The sequence below is a fragment of the Microtus oregoni genome, unplaced genomic scaffold (genome assembly GCF_018167655.1).
Source record: "Microtus oregoni isolate MIOR12 unplaced genomic scaffold, Mior012 000000F_ref0000247, whole genome shotgun sequence".
NCBI lineage: Eukaryota > Metazoa > Chordata > Mammalia > Rodentia > Cricetidae > Microtus > Microtus oregoni.
The window spans coordinates 24962154-24985455 of NW_024543059.1; positions in this window are offsets into that span (position 1 = coordinate 24962154).

Here is a 23302-nt window from a genome sequence, read left to right on the forward strand (position 1 = left end):
AATTGCCTCAGGTGGGAATAGAGTCTTTTAAGAATGTGTATGTACAATTACCCACCAACCTCTGGAGAACTTCCACCCTTCCCAACCCCACTGCCAAAACAACAGGATGGGACCTCTTATCTCTTCCCTGAATGGACACAGCACCCTAATTGTTCCCCCAGCTCCAACAGAAATCTGCTCAAAACCTTTAGAAGAGTGGTTTCTCAACCTGACATTCATGACTCTTTCACAGGGGTTGCCTAAGACCATTGGAAAGCACAGATATTTATATTAAGATTCTTAAAAGGAGCAAAATTATCACTAAGAAGTAGCAAAGAAAATAATTTCATGATTGGCTGTCACCACAACATGAGAGACTGTATTAAGTAAGGGGTCAAAGAATTAGGAAGGTTGAGAATCATTGCTTTAGAAAAAAATGCTTTTGCATTTAACCATTTTATCACCATCCCTGTTTCTCTTGTTTCCCAAATGCTTTCTCTCCCCACCCCAGTGTGCTTGTGGTGGGGGTGGAGTGGGGTGTGTGAATGTCTACCCTTGGGTCTCATGGTTGCTTTTACCACCTCCTGAGATCCCTTTGCTGAGTGCCTCCTCTCCCCAAACTGTTTACAGGTCTCTGCCTCTAGCCTGATCTTGAAGTGTGTTTGCCACCAGTCCTAATTCTTACTCTGGTTGAAGTAGTCACAAGGAGACATTTATTTTTCTGTCATGCCTTATTGCACATCACAGTCCTGGAAGATACCACCATGTTTGCCCCATTAAGAAGCTGACGGTTCCTAAGCATCTGTCAAATAAAGGAGCATGTGCATGGCCATGAAGGGCCGTGGAAAACTGGCTTCTCTTTGTTTCTCTTGCAGTTTTATGGCTCAAGAAGCTTGCTTCCAGAATGGAGTCTCCTCTGTATGGTCAGTACTCTACCAGTCCCTCTAGGCCTGTTTCGGGGATGACATTTAGCCTCAGAGGGGAAAAAAGTGAGAAAACGCAGTAGTTCCAAACCTGGAAAACATCAGTGGCCACTTGTGGTCGACGTTTATAACTGTATTGAGGTGCTGTTCCGTTGCCAAGACTTAGGAAAGAAATGAGAAAACAAAGGCACCAAACGAGGTGTGGTGTGAAGAGAGGCATGTCATTGCTAAGAAGCAACCCTACAGGCTGCCAAGAAGCAGAACGAGAAACTCAGCCCCTCCCAGAGGGGGCCCCTTCTGACCAGGGAGCGAAAGCTTTGGCCCTAAATCAAAAAGACATCCACGGGAGGTAGGGTGAGGTCAGCAAATGGGGGAGGGCTACTAGGGGATAAACACGATGAATCCAGGACAAGGGAGATGGAGAATGCCTGGGATACAGAACACAGCAGTACAGGGGCCAGGAAAGAAGGGTCTTGTGAACACTGGAGAGGACGGAGGGAACAGGGACTCCAGGGAAGAGCCGTTGAAGAGAGATGTCATGAGCATGCAAGTCTCACATAGAATTAAAACTTCATCTACCATAAAGTCTTAGCACAGAGATGTGAGCTTCTCATTTCTCACTGCACATGATGTGGGGGAAACAGCAACTAAGATCCCTCAGCCGTTTCCTTTCTGATAACAGTTGAAAGGTCGCGGCTGGCTCTTGCTCCAGGCCCACCATGTATTAGCTATATATCTTGGGCAAACTATTCAATAATGCTAGCCCTGGCTTTTTCATCTATAAAATGAAACTGCCTGCTCAATTCTTGGGATCCCAGCAGAGTGTAAATACTTTTTTCTAGCCCAGAACCTAAATTGTTGAAGATTTGTTGAAAAGACAAACGTATGGCTATAATTTGGGTTAAAAAATATCTCCAAGTGATATGAAACTAGCCCTTAGTTAAGTGCATGAGCAAAAAAGAATGAGACATATTATATAAGGTTACTACTGAATGATGGGAGATAGAGCTCTGCCGCCCAGATAGGAGAGATGGGCAATACATTGAACTGCTTTTGGTTCAGGCTCACTACAGCCACTACCACTAGGTCCTATGGCCATGACTCTTGGAAATCATTTCAGGCCTCATAGAAAGCTCATACCAAGTCAACCGACCTGGTAGTATCATCTGTCTGTACTGTAAAACGAAATACTCTTATCTCAACAGGAACACTGAAGATCAGCTTCAGAAAGGTCCTTATTTGGAGTAGATAAGAAAGGCCGTCAAGGTAACCTCAGTGCTGACGCTTGTCCTTCTGAACGAACATCAAAGTCAGTCCTGATGAAAAGCTGGAACCCCTGAGCCTACTTTCTTTCTAGCTGAACATCCTCTCTTCTTTTAGTTTTTTATTCCTTGCAAAACTAGGTCCTAACCCAGAGGGTAATCATTAACAGCCCTTGACACATCTTACAAAAGCAAAGACATTAACCCAAGATCTTGGCTTTGTTTCAACCCAGGTAATTGTACTCTGCTTCCCCAGGTTAGTATTAAGAGATAATCATTACAACTTGGATACTTGGATTCTTCCTCTCACCTCAAAGGCAAAGAACAAGAACCAGCCTCCCTGGGGGTCTTAGCTAGCTGCACATTGTGTTCAATCTGATTCCACCCACCAGGACAAAATCTTTTCCAGAAATTTGGGCAGGATTGCTGCTTCATGTTGCCTGGGTCAACAGTTCAAATCTCCTTAAACTGGTGTTTTGAGCAAGACCTCTGTTAGCATTCAAGGTGTGGGTGTTGACTTTGACTAGGGAGCTCTTTCCTCATCTGGTCTCTTTGCTATAACTGGCCCACTGGGCAAGGCTAGGCCTAAAGTTTGCTTTTATTTCCCATTCTAATGAGAGCTTTGTGTTCAAAGCCAAGTTGAGCTTTTGCATCCTGTAAGGTAACCTCACGCTGCTTCTGAGATGCTGTGGAATTACTCTCAGCTGCCTGGAAACAATAGACCTCCATTTCCTATTCAGACTTATGATTTATGAAACATTATAAATTTCCGCAACTCAACAAAGCACAGTTGTGTGACAAGTGCCTTAAATTCAGGTGCTCAATATACAAAATATATAAAATATACACTCGACCTTTTCTGGCTTGTTGGCCCAATACTTGAACATCATTGTCACACACATGCAGCTCAGGGAAGGAAGAACTCTTAAGCTCCAGAATAAACATATGCTAGCAACTGCACAAATCAAAGGCTTCAATCATGCTAGACTCCATGATGGATTCTTCACCTCGATCATCTTTAATGTTAACAATATGACCCAAGAAAGAGAGGAGCGCACAGCACAGGGTCACTCAACCACTAGGTCGTACTCCCTAAAGTGACACTCCAAAACATAAGGGGTCAGATACTAAGCCCTTGTGCACTACATGTTAAAATACAGAGGTTAATTACAGCAATACATAAGTGGACCAACTTTATTTTCTTATTTGTGCTTCTCAGACCTGTCTACATCCTCTGTAATGAATACATATTGCATGAATAATTGGGAGAAATGTGATACAATTTTTAAGACTTCCTTTTTCACATTGTCTATATTTTGGACAAAATTGAAGAAAGAAATCTCATTATCAGGAAGCCTTTTAAACAAGGTTCTTTTTTATAAGTTTCCAGGTCCAGGAAAAAAAATATCAGAATAAGGTAATTTGGCAAGCTTCTCCACAGAGATACTCTGTCTTTCAGTTCTGTTTAAATACCATGTCTTCTTCCCCTGCCCCAGATAATAAAACAGTCGCCACATACACGTGCTAAGAAAGGAACAAGAAATTAAGGGATAAAAGTCAGGTTTAAATACCAAATCCTGCTATGCTCCAGAAGGATGAACTTGGCCTCTGGACCGGGGATGGAAAGGGCCTCTGAAACTTAGTGACATTTTAATAGCATGTGATAATTTCCCATCTAACCAGTAAGAAATATGGACTTGAAATCGATAGAGTGAATTACTAGCAGCAGCCATTGAGTGCAACAGAGAAAATATGATTTATTTCTTAGAAGGGATAAGATCTCCATCCATTCATTGAGATGCTTTGGAAGAGTGGGGACTGGGGCTGAGAGGTATCCCTTTCTTCATTTAATTGACGAGTGGATTGGTGGCAGAAGCACAGACCCTCGGATGCTTTCGAGACCTTTCTTTTCCTTTTTGCCCGTGGCTGCAGTAACCTTAAAGGCTATAGGTCCTCCTACAGCTGCTTCTGAGACCCCAAGACTAGCCCCTAGCAGGCCGAGGTGCTGACCTCGCACCTAAGTGTTGAAAAATAAAGTTTGCAGCTCAGCTCACCAGACAGTAATTAACCTAATTAACAATTACTGAGTAGTGAAGAAGTTAAGGATGTCACATCTCATGGCATTCCTTTCATTTCGGATGAGCTTCTGAACGTGACTTGTTTCACTGTCTTGTCAACTGTCTCTCCTTTTACAGGAAAACATAACTTATTCCTCAAGGGTGCAGTGTCGTTTTCTCTGGGTGCAGGGGATATGAGCAGATACAGATTACCTTAACAGAAGAAACACTAACCCTTGACACCTGCCTGAGTATGATGATCAAGAAATGGAGAAGCTGTCTTTTCTAATTCAATTCATTATTCAGTTTAACAGGCAAAGGCCCCAGAATAAAATCTCAGTGATGCAAGACAGCATTTAAAACAAAAAAAAAATACTTCACTTTAAAATAGTGGAAACTACCTCTTGCAAAGAAATGTCCCACTTGGTTTGCACTCTGGTGGACACACAAAAAGAGTCGAGTTTTGTATTAGAAACACAAAATCTCATTTTCAGTGTATCACCATTTTGGCAATAACAAATGGATGACCTCACTGCCAAGGGCTTCCCGGGAGGCTTTTACAAAGCCCATGAAGGAATGTGATAATCTATGTGCCATCCTGACCCCAGGGAAATATTTAGTCTAGTGCTTTTAAATCAATGCCTGGTAAGGGTGACTTAAGTTTAAGGCTGAATTCCAGTTCCTTTCCACACAGCATCCTCTGATCGCCATCAAACATTTGATTGGGGGGTGGGGGGTGCATTGTAATATCTTCTAAAGGAAGAAGCAGAGTTTGGAGGCTGGAGAGGGAACTCCCAGCTCACTTGGGGTGCACAATGAACTGGATTGTTGATCCTATGTTGGTTAGAATAAAGGTTCTAAAATGTCTTTTATATAACCCAGAGAGGCTCCAAGCAGCCATATGGAGAACCCAAAGAAAAACATATAGGCATCCTCCTGAATATTAACCTTCATCAGGCGATGAAAGGAGACAGAGACCGAGACCCACATTGGAGCACCAGAGAGAAATCTCATGGTCCAAATCAGGAGCAGAAGGAAAGGGAGCACGAGCAAGGAACTCAGGACCGCGAGGGGTGCACCCACACACTGAGACAATGGGGCTGTTCTATCGGGAACTCACCAAGGCCAGCTGGCCTGGGTCTGAAAAAGCATGGGATAAAACCGGACTCACTGAACATAGTGGACAATGAGGACTACTGAGAACTCAAGATCAATGGCAATGGGTTTTTGATCCCACTGCACGTACTGGCTTTCTGGGAGCCTAGGCAGTTTAGATGCTCACCTTACTAGTCATGGATGGAGGTGGGTGGTCCTTGGACTTCCCACAGGGCAGGGAACCCTGATTGCTCTTTGGGCTGACGAGGGAGGGGGACTTAATTGGGGGAGGGGGGAGGGAAATGGGAGGCGGTGGCGGGAAAGAGACAGACATCTTTAATAAATAAATAAATTAATTGATTAAATAAGGAGAGTCCCTAAGCTTTGTTCTTTACCCAGCCCAAAATTTAGCCCTTTTTTTTCTTTTCTTTTTTTTTTATTGAGAAAAGAGAAAAAAAAAAACAAATTTCCTCCTCCTCCCAGCCTCCCATTTCCCTCCCCCTCCTCTGACCCTTCTCCCCCTCCCCCCACTCCTCTCCCCCTCCCTCTCCAGTCCACAGAGCAGTCCGGGTTCCCTGCCCTGTGGTAAGTCCTAGGTCCTCCCCCCTCCGTGCATTTCTAGGAAGGTGAACATCCAAACTGGCTAGGCTCCCACAAAGCCAGCACATTACGTAGGTTCAAAACCCCATGCCATTGTCCTTGGGTTCTCATCAGCCCTCATTGTTGGCCATGCTCAGAGAGTCCAGTTTTATCCCATGCTTTTTCAGTCACAGTCCAGCTGGCCTTGGTGAGCTCCCAATAGATCAGCTCCACTGTCTCAGTGGGTGGGTGCTCCCCTCGTGGTCCCGACTTCTTTGCTCATGTTCTCCCACTTTGGAAATCGGTGTTTCGGTTTCTCAGGAAATTCGGGATCAACTTACCCCTGGACCCAGCAATACCACTCCTGGGAATATACCCAAGAGATGCCCTATCACATGACAAGAGCATTTGTTCAACTATGTTCATAGCAGTATTATTTGTAATAGCCAGAACCTGGAAACAACCTAGATGCCCTTCAATGGAAGAATGGATGAAGAAAGTGTGGAATATCTACACATTAGAGTACTATGCTGCGGTAAAAAACAATGACTTCTCGAATTTTGCATGCAAATGGATGGAAATAGAAAACACTATCCTGAGTGAGGTATCCCAGAGCCAAAAAGATGAACATGGGATGTACTCACTCATAATTGGTTTCTAGCCATAAACAAGGGTCACGGAGTCTACACTTGGTGATCCCAAAGAAGCTAAGTAAGAAGGTGAACCAAAGGAAAAGCATATAGTTGTCCTCTTGGCTATGGGAAGTAGACAAAATTGCCGGGGAGAAAATTGAGATCTTGGGGGTGGGGTGGGATGGGGGTAAGGGGAGATGGGGAGAGAGGGGGGAGAGGGGGAGAATGGGGGGGAGCTTGGGAAAGGGGGAGGATTGGGATGAAGGAAGGTTGGATGGGGGAGCACGGAAGCACGGTTCTTAGTTAAGGGAGCCACCTTAGGGTTGGCAAGAGACTTGAACCTAGAGTGGCTCCCAGATACCCAAGCCGAGGTCCCCAGTTAGTTCCTTGAGCAGCTGAGGATGGGGAACCTGAATTGACCCTATCCTAGAGCAATAATGACGAATATCTTGCATATCATCATAGAACCTTCATCTGGTGATGGATGGAGACAGAGACAGAGACCCACACTGGAGCACTGGACTGAGCTCCCAAGGTCCCGATGAGGAGCAGAAGGAGGGAGAACATGAGCAAAGAAGTCGGGACCACGAGGGGAGCACCCACCCACTGAGACAGTGGAGCTGATCTATTGGGAGCTCACCACGGCCAGCTGAACTGTGACATTGAGCCTATAATTCATGTTCCTAGAGAAGCTAAATAAGGTGAATCCAAAGACAAACACATAGGCATCCTCAGGAATATTAACCTTCATCAGGCGATGAAAGGAGACAGAGACAGAGACCCACACTGGAGCACTGGACTGAGCTCCCAAGGTCCCGATGAAAATTTAGCCCTTTTTAAGGAACTACAGAAAGAACAGACTGTCACAGGAAATTTTTGTGTTCATATTTGACTCTGCATGAGAAAACACCAGGAGCATGACCTCCTCTCCGTGACTCCCTGACACTGGTGGTTTTTATCTGCACACCCATGGAGACTGTGCCATGCACAAAACTTGGGGCATGGAAACATGCTAATTGCATGGAAACATTTTCTCTCTCTTACAGAGATAGCCACCAGGTAGTAACATGTTCCAAGGTACAGTTGAATCACTTAACTAGTAAATAGCAAGGAGAGAATTGTCTCTCAACAGAGGTTAACGGTGACACATGCTCTGTCTAACTTAACCAAAATGTGTGCAAATTAACCAACCCAAACTGTACAATACCCTGGCTGACCCGGTGGTTGTTCAGTTATCCAAATATATAGGAAATGGAGAATTCAGTACACTGAAATTCTGCCTTAGCTAATGCTAAAACTAGATTTGTTTGGTTTTTTAGTTTTTGGGTTTTGTTGTTTTTTTTTTTTTTTTTTTTGGCTTTTCAAGACAGGGTTTCTCTGTAGTTTTTGGAGGCTGTCCTGGAACTAGTTCTTGTCGACCAGGTTGGCCTTGAACTTACAGAGATCTGCCTGCCTCTGCCTCCCAATTGCTGGGATTAAAGGCATATCTCACCACTGCCCGGCAACTTTTTCTTTTGTGAAATGGTTTCCTCTCAAATAAAAATATCCGGGGCAGCAGGAAAGCACCTCTAAACAAAAAAATGAACAACCAAAAATAGACTCAGGATGTCACTGAAATCGACTAGATTTACTACCCCCACCCCTACAAGAATGAACAGTAAAGACTGTTGAACCCAGTATAGTGACTTAAAGAGACTGAGACAGCCGAGCTGCAGAGATGATCTTGAGACAAGACAAGACCCCTAGTGGGCCAGCCAAGCTGCCTGGAAGAGGCTGAGAGACCAACTGAGTCACTGCAGACAACAGTCTCTACCTGTTGAGCTGCCTGAATGGTTGGCAGCATCCTCAGTGTTCCCAGCTTTCATGAGCATTTCAGCCCCCTGAGGTGAGCTTTGGTGATGCAGCTGTCTTTCAGTAGTTTCTGCTCTTATAATTTACCCCTTCCTCTAAGTAATCCCAATAAAACTCACTGGTTTACCACACTGGACTTTGATAGTCTCTACTTCAGGCTGTCCTGAGTTCTATATCTGGAATAAGTAGATATTGCGTGTGTTGCATCTACTCAGGGAAAATAGTTTACACAATTGCTCTTACACCATTTTGGTGGCTTAGGTGCAGTGTGTATCCCCACTGATCACAGCTAGTCAACACAGTCCATTGCTACTATTGACACATCTTGTCGTTCCTCTCTACTGTAAGTGGAGTCAGATGAGAGGGTTCTCCTTGTTCATCCCCAGTGCATGGCGTAAAGTCTATGTCTCTCTCTATATGCAGACACAATGTATGTTATACAGTGTATATGCACCAATCATATGTAATATAGTAATATAGTAAAATGACAAAAGTGTATGGTCAATATATTATGTATGTAGAGTTCCTCCTTGAATTACAATGGAGTTGTGTCCGAAATATCCAACATAAATTGAAGATAATCTCAAGTGTATTTAACATGTCTAGCCTACAAACATCATAACTCAGCCTAGTCTCTCTTAAATGTGACCAAACACATCCATTCGAACCAACAATTTGGCAGAATTCTCTAATACAAATCTTGTTCTGTAAAGAAACTGTTGAATAGCTCATGTAGTTTAATGACTACTGAGCGTCAGCTGTTTCGCCTTAGGTCGGCTTGGCTGATGAGACCTGGGGTCAGCTTCTGCTGCCCAGCATTCTGAGAGAGGATCCAACCCAATACTGCTGTCCCAGGAAAAGGTAAGTTCCCCCAAAACCTAAATACAGTTTCTATTTGCACCCTCATACAGCAGAAAAATCCTAAGCAGAGCTAGCATACGTTAGGACCTGTCTGTAATATGTATTCTAGGTTTTATGTAATATCATGCGTGATGGCTATGGAATATACTACATTATGTGTTCCATGCGAAAGAGATGGCACACGTGATACAGTCCAGTACGATGAAATGAATGAATGACAGCAAGTCTGAGATGGAAGTGATAAGAAGCATGACTGTAACTGAGCAGGGATGTGAGCATATTTCCAAATATGCCTGACGGAGTTTGAATCCAGACTTTACCAACAACCAACTACACGCTTTAGGGCAATCTCAGTCACCCAAGCTTCCATATGAAGAGAATGATTCTGTTCTGAGTTAGCATTTGATGTCCTATTTCCCCTCCGGATCCAGCACACTTGCCAAGCACCCAAATTAATTACCCTTCCAATAGTCTATTAGTCAGGTACTAATTATTAGTCTAATTTATAATTATAGAAACTGAGGCATGGAAAGGCATATTTGCTCAAGGTCACCCAACTAGCCCGCAGCAGGCGTTCTCGGTTCAGGACCGGTGAGAGCAATTTCTTGACCCAAAGCAAAGTGAGGGGAATGTGTTCCATGCAGTTCTACACATGGTCTGGTATATCACAAGTACTGGGTGGGTACCATCCCCACGGCCACTGCCTCCCTTCTAAATGAGAACATTCCCCAGCTAACCAGGCGGCCTGTTAAAACTTGACAAAATAGTTTCCTTATAAAGAATGGAAGAAGAAATCAGTTTGCATAGATTTTATTTCCAAACGATCTATAAATAATAAGTTAAGGGGACTCGCCTTTCTTATTTAAAGATCTAATTTAGATTCTTTATCAAAATGATTTAAAAGGCCCTTCACTAGGAAACCATATTTCAAGGGCTTTATTTATTAGGCTTCTTGAAAGTGTGTTTTTAATGCACATTCTGACTTTTTGCCAAACCTCTTCTCCGAAACAGTAAAACTCAAGCAGTCCCCTCTTTAAAGACGGATATTTATTAGATTTTTACATATTGATACAAAGTACACTTTATCAAAATAAATCCTGCTAAGAATTGTCACATAAATCTTCCCATATTCTCACATCCAGCGTCTCTACTGTAACTCCCTCTGATAAGCATTTGGGGATGTCTCAGGAGGAGGAACTTCCTTCGGAAAGGATCGAAGCCACATCTCCAAGTGGAACTTCTCCTGGCCAACTTTGCTTTTCCCGTCGCTGGGACACTACGTGGGCCAGTATGACTGGGTGTGTTTTATCTGACACTGATAATGAAATGTAATTACATCTTAAGCCCAAACAGCTGTGAACTCTGAAAAAATAAAAAGTGAGGGCCTCTCATGCCAAATCCTAAAAGAACGGAAAAAAAAAAAAAAGAACTTAAACCTCTAGGGAACATCGCCGGAAGAATGTCACTATTTGGCAATCTCTTTCCACGTGGTAACCATTAGAACCTCTCCTCGTTTTATGTAGATTAAGGATGGTTACTTTGACTGAAGATGCTTGTTTCCAAAAATCCTCGTGGGCAGATGAGAAGTGATTTCAAACAGTAAGAGCATTTTGAATGTGAGCCTGTCTTTGATATTGGCTTTTCTCAAAGACCCTTGTAGATGTGGGGTGTAGAACCCCTGTCAGCATTAGAGGCATTTGAAGTTTGGGTTACCTGTTTGACATTGCAGACTTAAGAACTTTAGGATAAATTATGAATGTGTTTATGTTCCCCGGGGCTATATATTCAATCATTATAATCTTCAAAACCTTGGAGATAGTGAGTACAAGCATCCTGTCTCTTTTCACAAGTGTATTAAATAGTCTCTGTAGTGCTGTGCACCAGACACACTTAACAACAACAACAGTTGTATATGTGGGGAGAGGGGGAGTGTGTGTGAGGGGGGTCTCTTGCAGACATGGCTCAGATGTTCAGAGCATTGCTGCTCTTCCTGGATTGCATTTGCAGCACCTACATATCAGCTCACAGTCATTTGTGAGCTCCAGTTACATGTCTTCTTTGTGGCCTCCATGGGTACCAGGCATACCCATCACGCACAGACACACATGTAGGTAAAACACACATACAAATAAATAAAAATAATTACAAAGAGATAAGTGAAGACCCGTCTGACCATTTTGGTGTCCCACTTTGAGCCTTGGTATCCAAGGATGAACACAAAGCAAAGGTAAATAATTTCATGGCCTACAGGAGTAAAGGTCCTTGAAAGATGGAAACTTAAAACAAAAAATGTCACAGCACCTTTGCTTTGATGAGTGCTCAGTGCCTCTGTTTCTTATTTCCTGGAATCCTCTCGCATCATTACAACATAATCAGTCTGCCCGTTAACCACTGTACCCTAGTGTACGAGAATATCAAAATTCCCCCAAGCACCATCTAAACCGTTTCTGGCCATGACTGACAGATTCTCCTGCTTCTTCTCTTGAAGATGATGCAGTCGGACCATCATATAAACAGGTCCTACATCTGTGCCTTCAACTGACTGCTAATCAACAACCTTAGGATGAAAAGAATTACACCTATACTTAAGCAACTCAAGCTATTTTCCTCATTATTATTTCACAAACCGTGCAGCAACAATGTAGTGTGATTTACGTAGCAGCTATATTCTGTTAGGCGCTTAAAGCCCATATAGATGGTGAAGTATATAGGAAGATGTGCCTAGGTCCTATGCAAATGCTATGCCAGTTTATAGAATAATTCGTGGATTTGCATTTCCATACAGAAGTGCTGCAATCAAATCCCCTGTGGATACCGAGAAAAGACCATATCTCCAACAAAGAACTATATTGGCTAACGCCAGTCCACCTTTCTTTTCCAAGTAAAAACTACCTTGCTTTCCCCCTGTTCCTACAGGCACACACACACACACACACACACACACACACACACACACAGAGAGAGAGAGAGAGAGAGAGAGAGAGAGAGAGAGAGAGAGAGAAACTGACCTTTATTAATCAGTGTTTATGGATACAGACCTTGTTAAACCCAGAACAAACCATGCCCCTCAAGCCGCGGAACTGGTGTGTGACATAAAATTCCCTGGACACAGGACTGAGTTTAGGGGAGGCTTTGGAAACATGTGAGGATCAAGATAAAGACACCTTGATCATGCCTACCCAGTGGTAAGTGCCTTCTTTTGGAGGATGAGAAGCATCCTGTGTGAACCCTGACTTAGGGAAGCCACAGAGAAAGCAGCTGGTGCTTTGGGATGAAGCCAAGAAAATCAGAAGAAAGAAACCTAACCCTGAACAAATTGCTCCTGATTCTACTAGGCTAGAGTCTCCCTGAGCTTTCTGAGTCTGTCACCCAAGAAATTACCTAAGGGCCCAAGCAGAACTGAATTGGATTAGCTGTGATCAGCAAGAGCCCTGCTAAGCGTCGCCGTCAGTGCAGCAAATGACTTGGAATTTCCTATCTTGCCATATCTGTACCTGTCTAGCTTGTCTGTCTGTTAATGACAGTCAAGTCCTGCAGATGTGTAGCCTTCCCAGTGTGGGGAAAACCAGAAAAAGCCAGACAAGTGAGTGAGAATTTCACAAATAGAGAGACGAGCAAAGTCAGGGGCACAGAACAACACTGCAGGTGTAGTTCTTTGCCCATGACCAGAGTACAACTGTAAACTTGTGGTGGCTATTCTTGGTTGTCAACTTGACTAAATCTGGAATGAACTAAAATCCAAGAGGCTGGATATGCCAGTGAAGGATTTTTCTTAACTGAATAATTTGAAATGGGAAGACACACCCACCTTTAATCTGGATGTTTTGAGGTCAGGAGAAACACCTTTGATCTGGGCCACACCTTCTGGTGGCAGCCTTAATAAAGGATGTGGGAAAAGAAAAGGTTTGCTCTTAGCCTGCTTGCTCTTTCTAGCAAGCCCATTCCTTAACTGCCATTATAGCCTACTTCTTTGGAATTTCAGCATCTACAGAAGACCAGCTGAGACACAAAGGCTCATGGACTGAACAACTACTGGATTCTGGCACTTTCCATTGTTAGACAAGCTGGATCATAGCCTATAAGAAACTCCTATAAATACCCTTTCTATATAGATATAGATTCATCCTATCAGTTCTGTTCCTCTAGAGAACCCTGCCTAATCCAAAACTCCAGTACCCATGAGTGTGACACTGAGAAAACAGAGGCACATGTAGGTGAAGTACCTTTAGTAGGTACACGTACGAAGCTGTAGTTAATCCCATATCCATTTATAATTCAATCTTGTGTTTCTCTCCATCAGCAACTTTTTTAGGTTCCATAGACTTAGTCAGTACTAATGTCCTAGACATCAGTCAGTAAGTTTTCATCTCATCCAGATGCCCTGAAACCTATGTCCAGACATAGGTTTTCTGAGGCTTTGTTTTCCCGGGTCCTGGGTCCTCCGTGAATACAGCAAGCTCTGGGTCACTTCTTTGCTGTCCTGTGAACGATCAGGTCTACTAAAGCTAAAGCTACACTTTCTTCCTTCAGTGACTCTTTTGTTTTTAACCTGATCAGAATTGTATGTCAAACATGACTCTGGGTTCATATCTCTAAGACCAGGGCCACATCCAAAGCAATTGGCCCCCATGTAAGGAGAAACACTTCCTATTGGTTAATTCTTATGACTTTCTATCAAAGACAGTATTCCTAATGAGGTAATAGGGAATTACTTAGAAAAAAAATACCATCTCCTTTATTTATTTTTGAATTTTTGAGACAGAGAACCGCTATGTATCCTAAGCTGTTTTGTAGATCACCATGTAGCTCAGTCTTGCCTTCAACTTGCAATCCTCCTGAGCATAAAATGTATGTATACTACTTATAGTTAAAGTGTTTCAAATTTATAAAGCCAATATCAAGAAACTACTTCTACTTCTTTTACTTGTGTAAGAGTGTGACCAGTAACATTAAGATTTCTGGTTGAGTGATAGAGATAGAGAATGAGAAAAATTGTAGGCTTGTGCCTCAATGGTATTTTATTCCAAAAAGGACTTCTCAACTGGTCAAGAGTTTCTCAGAGATCTTTAATAACTCCTTTTAGTCCCCTTAGCCAACCAAGTTGCCCAGATTTAGGGGGAAGCTTGTCTGCTATCAGGAAACAAATATAAGTCAATTCTCTCAACAGAAGACAGGGAGTCAAGCCTGAATAATCAACCACAATGTGCATAATTATTTATTTCCCAGCCAGAACCACTTCCCTTAGAGAAATGTCTATAGGGCAGAGATGCCAATTATGATGACTGGTCTATAAAGTATTATATCGAAATGGCTAGAAGAAACAAAAATAGCACACTGTCATAATATCTGGCTTTAGAAGATGTAAAGCAAAGACATGTAAACATAAACATTGAGGATGATCACCGGAAACTATACTTCCATATTTTTTCTGAGACAAAGTCTTGCTAGGTAGTCAAGGCTGATCAGCCTCAAACTCAAGATCCTCCTCCCTCAGCATCTCCAAAGCAGCATGACAGGTCTGCCCAACCTTGGCCCAGATCCACTTCCATGTTCTTTTATGTGATAGCTACTGAGCCACTAATGTGTTTTGTTTTGTTACGTTTTTAATGTTCACCACTGATTTTTGATCAATCCATTCATTTGCTCATTCTGCAAAACTGACCAGGTACACATGATTGGGAAGGAGAAATAAGCACACTCAAATCATGTCCTCTTGGTTCTAAGAACTATTGATAAGGAAGAGAGGCCGGAAGGCACCACTACCCTCCAGTGAGTACTCTTTGCTTACATGAGACCTTGTGAAACAGCTCCCAAACCTAACAGTACTAGAGCTTCAATAAGCCCCCTTCGGATCCAGTAGGAAGGCATGTGAGGTTTAGGATAGGCAGCAAACTCAATAAGAGCCTGCAGGCATTTCTGCACTAGGAGAGCTATGTGCCAAGGTTTGTTAGGAAACCTCTGTTTGTCTGAACAGACAGTAATGTCACAGCTTATCATGTACACAAGTGATGACACTGACAGATAGGAAAAGGAGACCTTCACGGGAAAGAGGAGAGACTTGAATTCAGAGGACAGTACCATCTATCAGGGTAGCAGGGCATTCATCACGTTCGGGAGGTTCTGAAAAGCTCTGCCACCCTAGTCAACTGGGACTTGCACACAATCTCCTTAGTCCACAGGCCCCTTGTGTAGCCTGAGCTCTACTTGCATGGATGCCTGCAGACAGGCACATATCCTATGAGGCATCACAGTTCTTCAGTTTGGGATTTTAAAAAAAGGAGGATGGACAAGATGGTTCAATGGGTAGAGGCACTCGCTGCCAAGCCTGATGACCTATATGGGAAAAGGAGAAACTTGACTATTGCAAGTTGTCCTCTGACTTCCATATATAGGTCATGGCACGCATGTGTGTTACTTTCTCTCTCTCTCTCTCTCTCTCTCTCTCTCTCTCTCTCTCTCTCTCTCTCTCACACACACACACACACACACACACACAACCAATCAATCAATTATTTTTCCAAAAAGAGGCACTAAAACAACATTCATATGACTGTCTATGTCCCCATTATTGTCACTTAGTCATACACATGTGATTATGTGTGTCTGTGTGTGCACATTTATACAGGAGCCATGCATCCTTTTATCTGTTTGTTTATTTTGAGACAGCATCTCCCAATGACTTGGAACTCACCATGTAGGGTAGCCTGACTGACCAATGAGCCCAGAGATCAACCAGTCTTCACGCCCCCAACACTGGAATTATAAATGTGCAGGATCACATCTGTGTTTTGTTGTGTACACTTATTTTGTTGTTTCTTATTTGTTTTTGTGTGGGTTCTGGATATTGAACTCCAGTCACAGTGCTAGGAAGGCAAGCACTTTAGCAACTGAGCTGTCTCTGCAGGCTTTTACTTGGTCGTTTCCTTGCGGACTTTGCTATAGTGGTTAACCTGCTTCCTCATAGAATTAACTATGTAGATATCTTTGAGACTAGAAATGCAGAAAAGTTTGACAGGGAAGTGGGAATGTCAAGACAGATGGATTCTGGCAAAGCTGGCTTCTCTATACACACACACACACACTTCAGATCAAATCTCTAGCTCCTTGTTCCTTGGGACTTTGGACTTTGTGAACAAAAGATGTCGTGAGATTCACGTGGGATGAGAGCACTACTAAGAGATTGCCATCCTAAGTATCAGAAAAAAAGGAAATAGATTTATTATGGGTATATTATGTGTCAGGAGCTGTACTAAGTCCTTCAATGTATTCATTTGCCATTAACCAAGCAGAACCTCTGAAAATTATCCTGATATATGTGAGAAAGAAAGAAGGCCCCTAAACATTAAACATCATGTTCACACAGGAATTCAGACCAGAATCTGGCTGTCTTTCCCTTAACCACATCATTAGTTGGGATCTCGGTAGCTCTTCTTTAAAATGCACATCCAAGCACCGACTTTCAGTCTGAGAACAAAGAACGTACCTGCAAAAGGAAGAAATTAGGAAAGAGTAAATTATAAGCCCCAAAGAAGTCCCAGCCTTCACGTGTCTTTACTGCCCGAGAGGCAAACATTTGTTGCGCATTTACAAAATGCCAAGGGCTACCTGGCGACTTTCTTGTGTTTGTACTTTTATATTCTACAGACTCCTGTGGGATCACTATTGCCAGTATCACTTGCATTGCATGGAAGGGAATTTAATTAGCATGTCCCTGTTTACTCAGCTGGTATGAAGAGGAAGGCATATATCCAGGCCATCCAAGGCTAAATAACATACTCTCTACGGCATGTCAGCACCTTAATAAAACACTGACACAATGCCAAAGTGCCTTTGCCACAGATATGTGTATTTGTAATCTCGATTCTTTCACTGAAATGGTAAATCCTTCAGCACTCGTGTTTGGAGAGCTCACGGGGCAGTGAACTAACATAAATTTTTTTTTTTTTATCAACATGACATGTCACCTGTCCTCAAGGAGCTTCAAGGCTGGGGACCCATGCAATGGTGTGAATCTGGAAGGCATGTCCTTGCCTTGGCAACTGGGCTAAATGTTATCTGGTGTAAGGGCTAGGAGAACTGTGGCTCCGTAGACCATCATATACCTGCTGCACATGCTTGGGCCTTGATCAGCTACACACTGAGAGGTTCCTATTATACACCATAGCAGGGCTGCTTGCAACACCAGGCAGCACGTTCTTTCCTGTCCAGAGCAAAAAAGAGATGGGAAGTTGGACAGACATGAAGTCTTGGAGCACAGATAGAGCTTGCAGAGGAACGGCTTGAAAGTGGATGTCCTTGGAGAATCCCACTCAGTAGTAAGGATGAAAACAGAAGGACACAATCCAACAGAGTGATCAATTTACATGGCAAGGTACTGCCAGAAGATAGCACCATGGGAGTAGCAGGCCTCCCAAGAGGAAAGCTCACCCTGGCTCCATACGGTAGTTATAAAATCCTTTTGTTGTTTTTAAGGGCTGGTTACTGCAGAAATCTAGCATCTCGATCAGACTCTCTCCCTGTCTTTCTGTGTCTCTCTGTCTCTGTCTCTTTCACACACACACAACACACATACATACACACACACTGTACTACAAATAAAAACTTGTCTATAATTTCTCAACTGTTATTATTTTGTATCTCTAGAAATATAGATGCCATTAAACATGATTTTCTCCGGGTTGTGAGCTTCATCACCATAATCCGTTTCCTCCAGAAGGCATGAGAACAATCCGAGCACGATAGACAGCAAGGCAGGCAAGCATAGGGAAGTGTTCAACAGACTGGAATCCCAGTTGCTATGGCCTATGTACACACACCTCTTCTAAGCATGCACTTGACAATGAAGGGCCCTCATATGCAAGTCCTATGAACGCAGCCCGCTCCAAACAAGACACCTAGCTATCTGTTAACAACTAAGACCCCACCTACATGGATTTGCAGGCACACCCCAAATGTAAACAATAGCAACAATTTTAGGGATGGAAGGAGAGAGAGAGAGAGAGAGAGAGAGAGAGAGAGAGAGAGAGAGCTAGAGAGAGCTAACTAGAAATGGTGTGGCTTTTTGAAGTCTCAAATCTCACCACCAAGTGACACACCTCCTCCACCAAGAAGGTCACACTTTCTAATCCTTGGCTAACAGCTTTGCCAATTTGGGACAAGATATTCAAATTAATAGTCTATGGGGCTGTCCTCATCCAAACCATCATGTAAGGGTTGTATGCAGTAGACAAATGAGAAAACATATCACTTAACAGGTCAGTAAAAATACAGAACAATTCAGACATGCCCTTAGTCACTTACACCGCTCCCCTTGAACCCCCATAAGAAAGGTCTAGACAATAACCTTGGCCCTTGAGGACTCTCATGTCACCTGCTGTCCATGTTGACAGTGTATTTCTCCCTCATGTGTGCTATTGTTTTGCTTTGAGCCAAGCTTCCTTGCTATGTTGCAGGCTGTGTGCACCTTACTTTAGTTCTTGCATAAGAACCAAGAACCTGGAAACACCCAGCCTCATCCCAGCCACAGGTAACATGAAGTACATCTCAGAACACATGTCACCCGCTGACTGTGAAGGAAACATGAAGAGCCTTAGCTCTAGGTCTGCCGCGGGTTTCAGGGACACTTGGAGGATTTGTGAAGCTGGCAATTCGAAAGAGAACAGAGGACTTCACTAATAATCATTGCTTTATCAGCTTTCGTCTCTCTACAAAATGGGAGCATATACTTACTGTTTAACAGCCTGGGTGAAAAGGAGGGGAATAAAAGAAAAACTTGCGTATGGCTCAAGTTTTCTGCCGTGTTACTACGTCAGTAAAATCCAAGCCTCAGGTAAAGACCTCGTGGTTAATTCCTTGGGCATTGCTTGGAAATTAGCCAAGAAGCAAACTGAATTCAGAAACATAGGTACACACTTGGAGCAGAACTTGGGGTGTGGGACTTATGTGTAAGTTACATTGTTTGTGTAAAAGGACCATGAGTGGATTTGAAATTTAACAGGCACAAAAATATGCCAGTTTCAATTATAAATAAATGAAGGCACTTTTGGTCTACAGGATAACTATCAGTATATTCCCTCGGCATCACCTGTCTCCAGCAGCAATGCACACTGGCAGAGTGCACCCTTTCATCCTTACTTCATTTTAGCAAGTTGTAACTTACTTTGAGCCGGCTAAAAGGAGTTAAGAAATTCTATTATAAGCAACCAGGGAAAACGTATTCAGGCTACCTAAAGTATATGAGGATAATACATTCCTAAGTACTTTGAAGAAAAACTGAAGCAAATGTACTAGACTTCCTACTTTTTCATAATGGAATGAACTAAATTACCCATTGTATGGGAACCACACATAAAAGCCTTTCTCTACATAAGTGATAGATCAAAGGGAGGAAAGATGAGTGGTCCACGGGCACAGACCACGCCTCTGGAATTCTGAGACCATGGATCAGCAGTCTGCATTTTAACTACATCTCCTTGACATGAAACACTATTCATGGGTCTCCCACTGAGGAAAGTCAGGTACGCTTTAGCTACAAAGATTTTCTTCCGCTCGTCCCTCCTCCCTCCTCCTTTCCATTCCATCAGAAGGATGGCAGTTCCCTGGCTGGGCTCAGGTGACTCTAATTTAAAATCTGGATTCCATGAGTCCTCCCATCTGAGCTTGCCGGGAGGGTATCTGTCAGCATCACAGTGTGGGTCCCTGGCATATTTACGGTTTTAGTAATGGCTCGTTCATTCCCATAACAGCTGCACTGGCGCCCTTACCCCACGTTCCATCTGCATGGAAACCCAACAAGATATTCTGAGTCCCACTGACAGAAGAAAGCATGCCACGTCCTTGCGCTATCCCATGGCCGTTGTCCCTCTTCCAGAACACTGAAGGGCCATCAGTGTGTCATTCAAATAATCATCTTGCTGTTGTGGTACACATTTCTCACTATTCTAAAGGGGCCACTCATTCACTCATCTCTTGTTTAATAGATATTTGCCAAGGGTCTCCTATGGGCCAGTCACTGACACACAACCATAAACATGCCAGCCCAATGTCTGGCCTCCTGGAGCTCGCTTCCCTTACACCTTCCTGGGGACAAGCTCCTTGACCTATTAGCTATCTTCTGTTTTTCTAATTTCCTAGAAGTAGAATAGAACATGACAAGGATGTCTCTGCTGGGAATTTCCATTACGGAAATGTCCTGAAATAAAAAAAAAAAACTTTTTTAATTAAAGGAAGAACAATGGCGCAAGATATACACCATGCCCGAAATGGAAAGATGTCGCGGAGATGGCTCAGCCACTGGACTGACGTCACTAAAGAGTTCCAGAGCATTGTCCGTTGAATACTTCAGCATCAATGCTGCCCATGACTCTGGGCAGACTGACAACCAGACTCCTTCGGCTCTCCAGAGGCTGAGAGTAAGGAGAATGAAGGACTTGCTAAGAGAGAAGGTGACAAGCCAATCTACAAATGAGGAGTCTGCTGCTGACAAGGTTAAAAGCAGGAGGGCAGAGAAGTAGCTCTAGAAGCAGGAATGGGGAGTGGCCTTCAACCTCTGCCCTCGGTATCCTCATCTATGAGTTAGACCCCAGATCATCTTTACGATCCCTTAACTTAGCCAGAATTCTTCCATCTTCTGCCCACCTTTCCTCTGTCCCTTTTTAGGATATACTGCATTTCACCCTCGTCTCTGAGAACTCATGCCCAGCCTGGAATACGCAAATGACATTTTGCCCTTGGTTAGTACCCTAACAGTCACAATGAGTTTAAAAATATCATCTTTGCCTGTCCGTGGATCAAGGCGGATTTTACTCTTTCCATCATCCTTATAAAAACACTGGAGGTGAAAGGAAGCGAAATGGAATTGAAGATCTAAGAGGCAATGAACGAATTAGCTGAATTTAAATCCAAGCCTCTTATCTCCACTATAACACCCAGAGAAACGACAGTTTGGGAAATTGTGTTCAGGAAAAGAATTAAGGGAGAAAAAGGCAAAAGAGGAAAGCCTGTGTGTTTGGCCCTTGGGAGGGCAGTGAGGACAGCCAGCATATCTGAATTCCAGCCAGAGTAGCAAAGTATGAAAGGCCTCCGGAGTTGCTTTCCTGTCTAGTATCTTGTAGGAACGCCAAGGCTGCTCCAGTCCTGTCTGATAGCAGCATGTGAACTCCAAGGCTTTGTCCGTTCCACAATCCGTGGAATCCTACAGCTCGGGTCTATGGACACACCAAGGACCTTGACAGAAGGGTTTGTTTAGAAACATGAAGACTCCAATCCCTAACATGTTAAGAAATTTCTCTGTAGAAGCTCATGTGCCAGATGCGAAATTCGATGTGAAGCCAAACCCTCCTGGCCAGCTGCTTCCACTGACATCAGAGACCTGTCCCTGGGGTCCCCTTCTCCCTACATCAAGATCTGAGAAAGAGCATGTATGTGCAGAGCCAAGAGTAAAGAGGCTGCAGCTAACCTGGATTCCACCTAACCAAGATCTGCCCTCCCTCACAGAATAATCCCAAAGTCCTCATGAGACAATGAAACCAGGCCTTTCCCTACTCCTAAACCAGGTTCATACATATATGACTATCCCGAGTTCTGCTGGGGTTTTCACATACTAACCGGTGCTACATACTGAATACTTATTAGCTAATTAGGGGGAAAGAAGACCTATAATCGAAAAGCAATTATAAATTTAGTCTCAATAATGCAGCTAACGTTTGACATGGTACCAACGGCCTGGCTATTCATCCCATCTGAGTCAAATTTACTTCTGTGTCTCTCACAGGCCTCAAGCTGCAAGGCAAGGGGTTTATCAACTACTGAGTCATCTAGTCAACCATGCATTTGCCTTATTCCAGGAGTCTAACCCTCTCTCAGATTCCACAGAACTCTGACCAGTGAGGCAGGGTGTAGGGAGGGTTTCTGTACAAAACTCCCAAAGAGAAGTTCCAAGCAGAGTTAAATCAGGAAACAATGCATTTCACAATCACCTATTGTCCCCAAGAGCCATACTTTTTAAGTTTGGTGCTGGTGTGACATTCTCTTAAACAATGGATTTAGGCTGAATGGTTAATAACTAAGAGCATGGGTCAAAGGTCACCTAAAATCAGTTCTAGACCTCAGATGGCTTGAACTGACTGCTTTGAAGAACATTAGTGAACTGTCTTTCCCCCAAAGATACATACATGTCCAAAGTGCATAGCACATGACAGTGATGTTTGGGAAGGGTCCTTGCAGAGATGATTTAGTGAAGAATTTTGTGCTGAGGTCATCTGGGGTTATCTGGTGCCTTTCACCTGCTGACACTGTCTTATAAGAAAAATGCAGAGGGATATCCCAGGTACCTGGAAGGAGATTGCAGACCACACCCAGCCTGAGAAGAGCTGTCCTGCAACCACAGGACAAGAAATACCCACAGCCAGCAAAGGCTAGGAAAAACTTCTTCTGGATTTTGGCAAAGAGTTTTGGAAGAGAGCTCGGATCTGCTAAAATCTCGAATCCAACTTTGGGTCCACAATGGTGAGAATACATTCTAGTAACTTGCTTTGTGGTCATTTGTTATGACCACCACAGGAATTGAATCAAGAGTCCTAATACTGGGTGTGAAGTGTGTGCCTGTTCACCTGGGAAGAAGAAGTTCTGAGACCTACAATGATCAAGACTCAAGTCATTGTCCCCTAAAAACATATAAGAAAAAGAAAAAAAAAACTTGGATGAATGTCAAAACTGACATCTTTCCATTTGAATTGAAGGAATATAAAGTGTGAATTTCACACGAACATGTGCCAGTAATAAAAGCTTGCGTGGACCCAGAAGGGATAGCCAGGAAGTCAATGTCACACTGTGCACTGAAGAGAAGTGGCACACAGTGAAACACTTTTGCTGTCTTGCATGTGATATAATCACATAAAACCAGAGTTTATTCATTATTAAAGTATTTAGTTGTTTTCTTCTAGGTAGCCAACTGGGGACGAGACTTCAAATTGGATTAAAATATCATGTTAGACTCAGTTCTTGTTCTAAAGAAAATGCACATGTTGTTTGGAGCCTTAAGTTTACCTAGGGTCTTAGCTGCA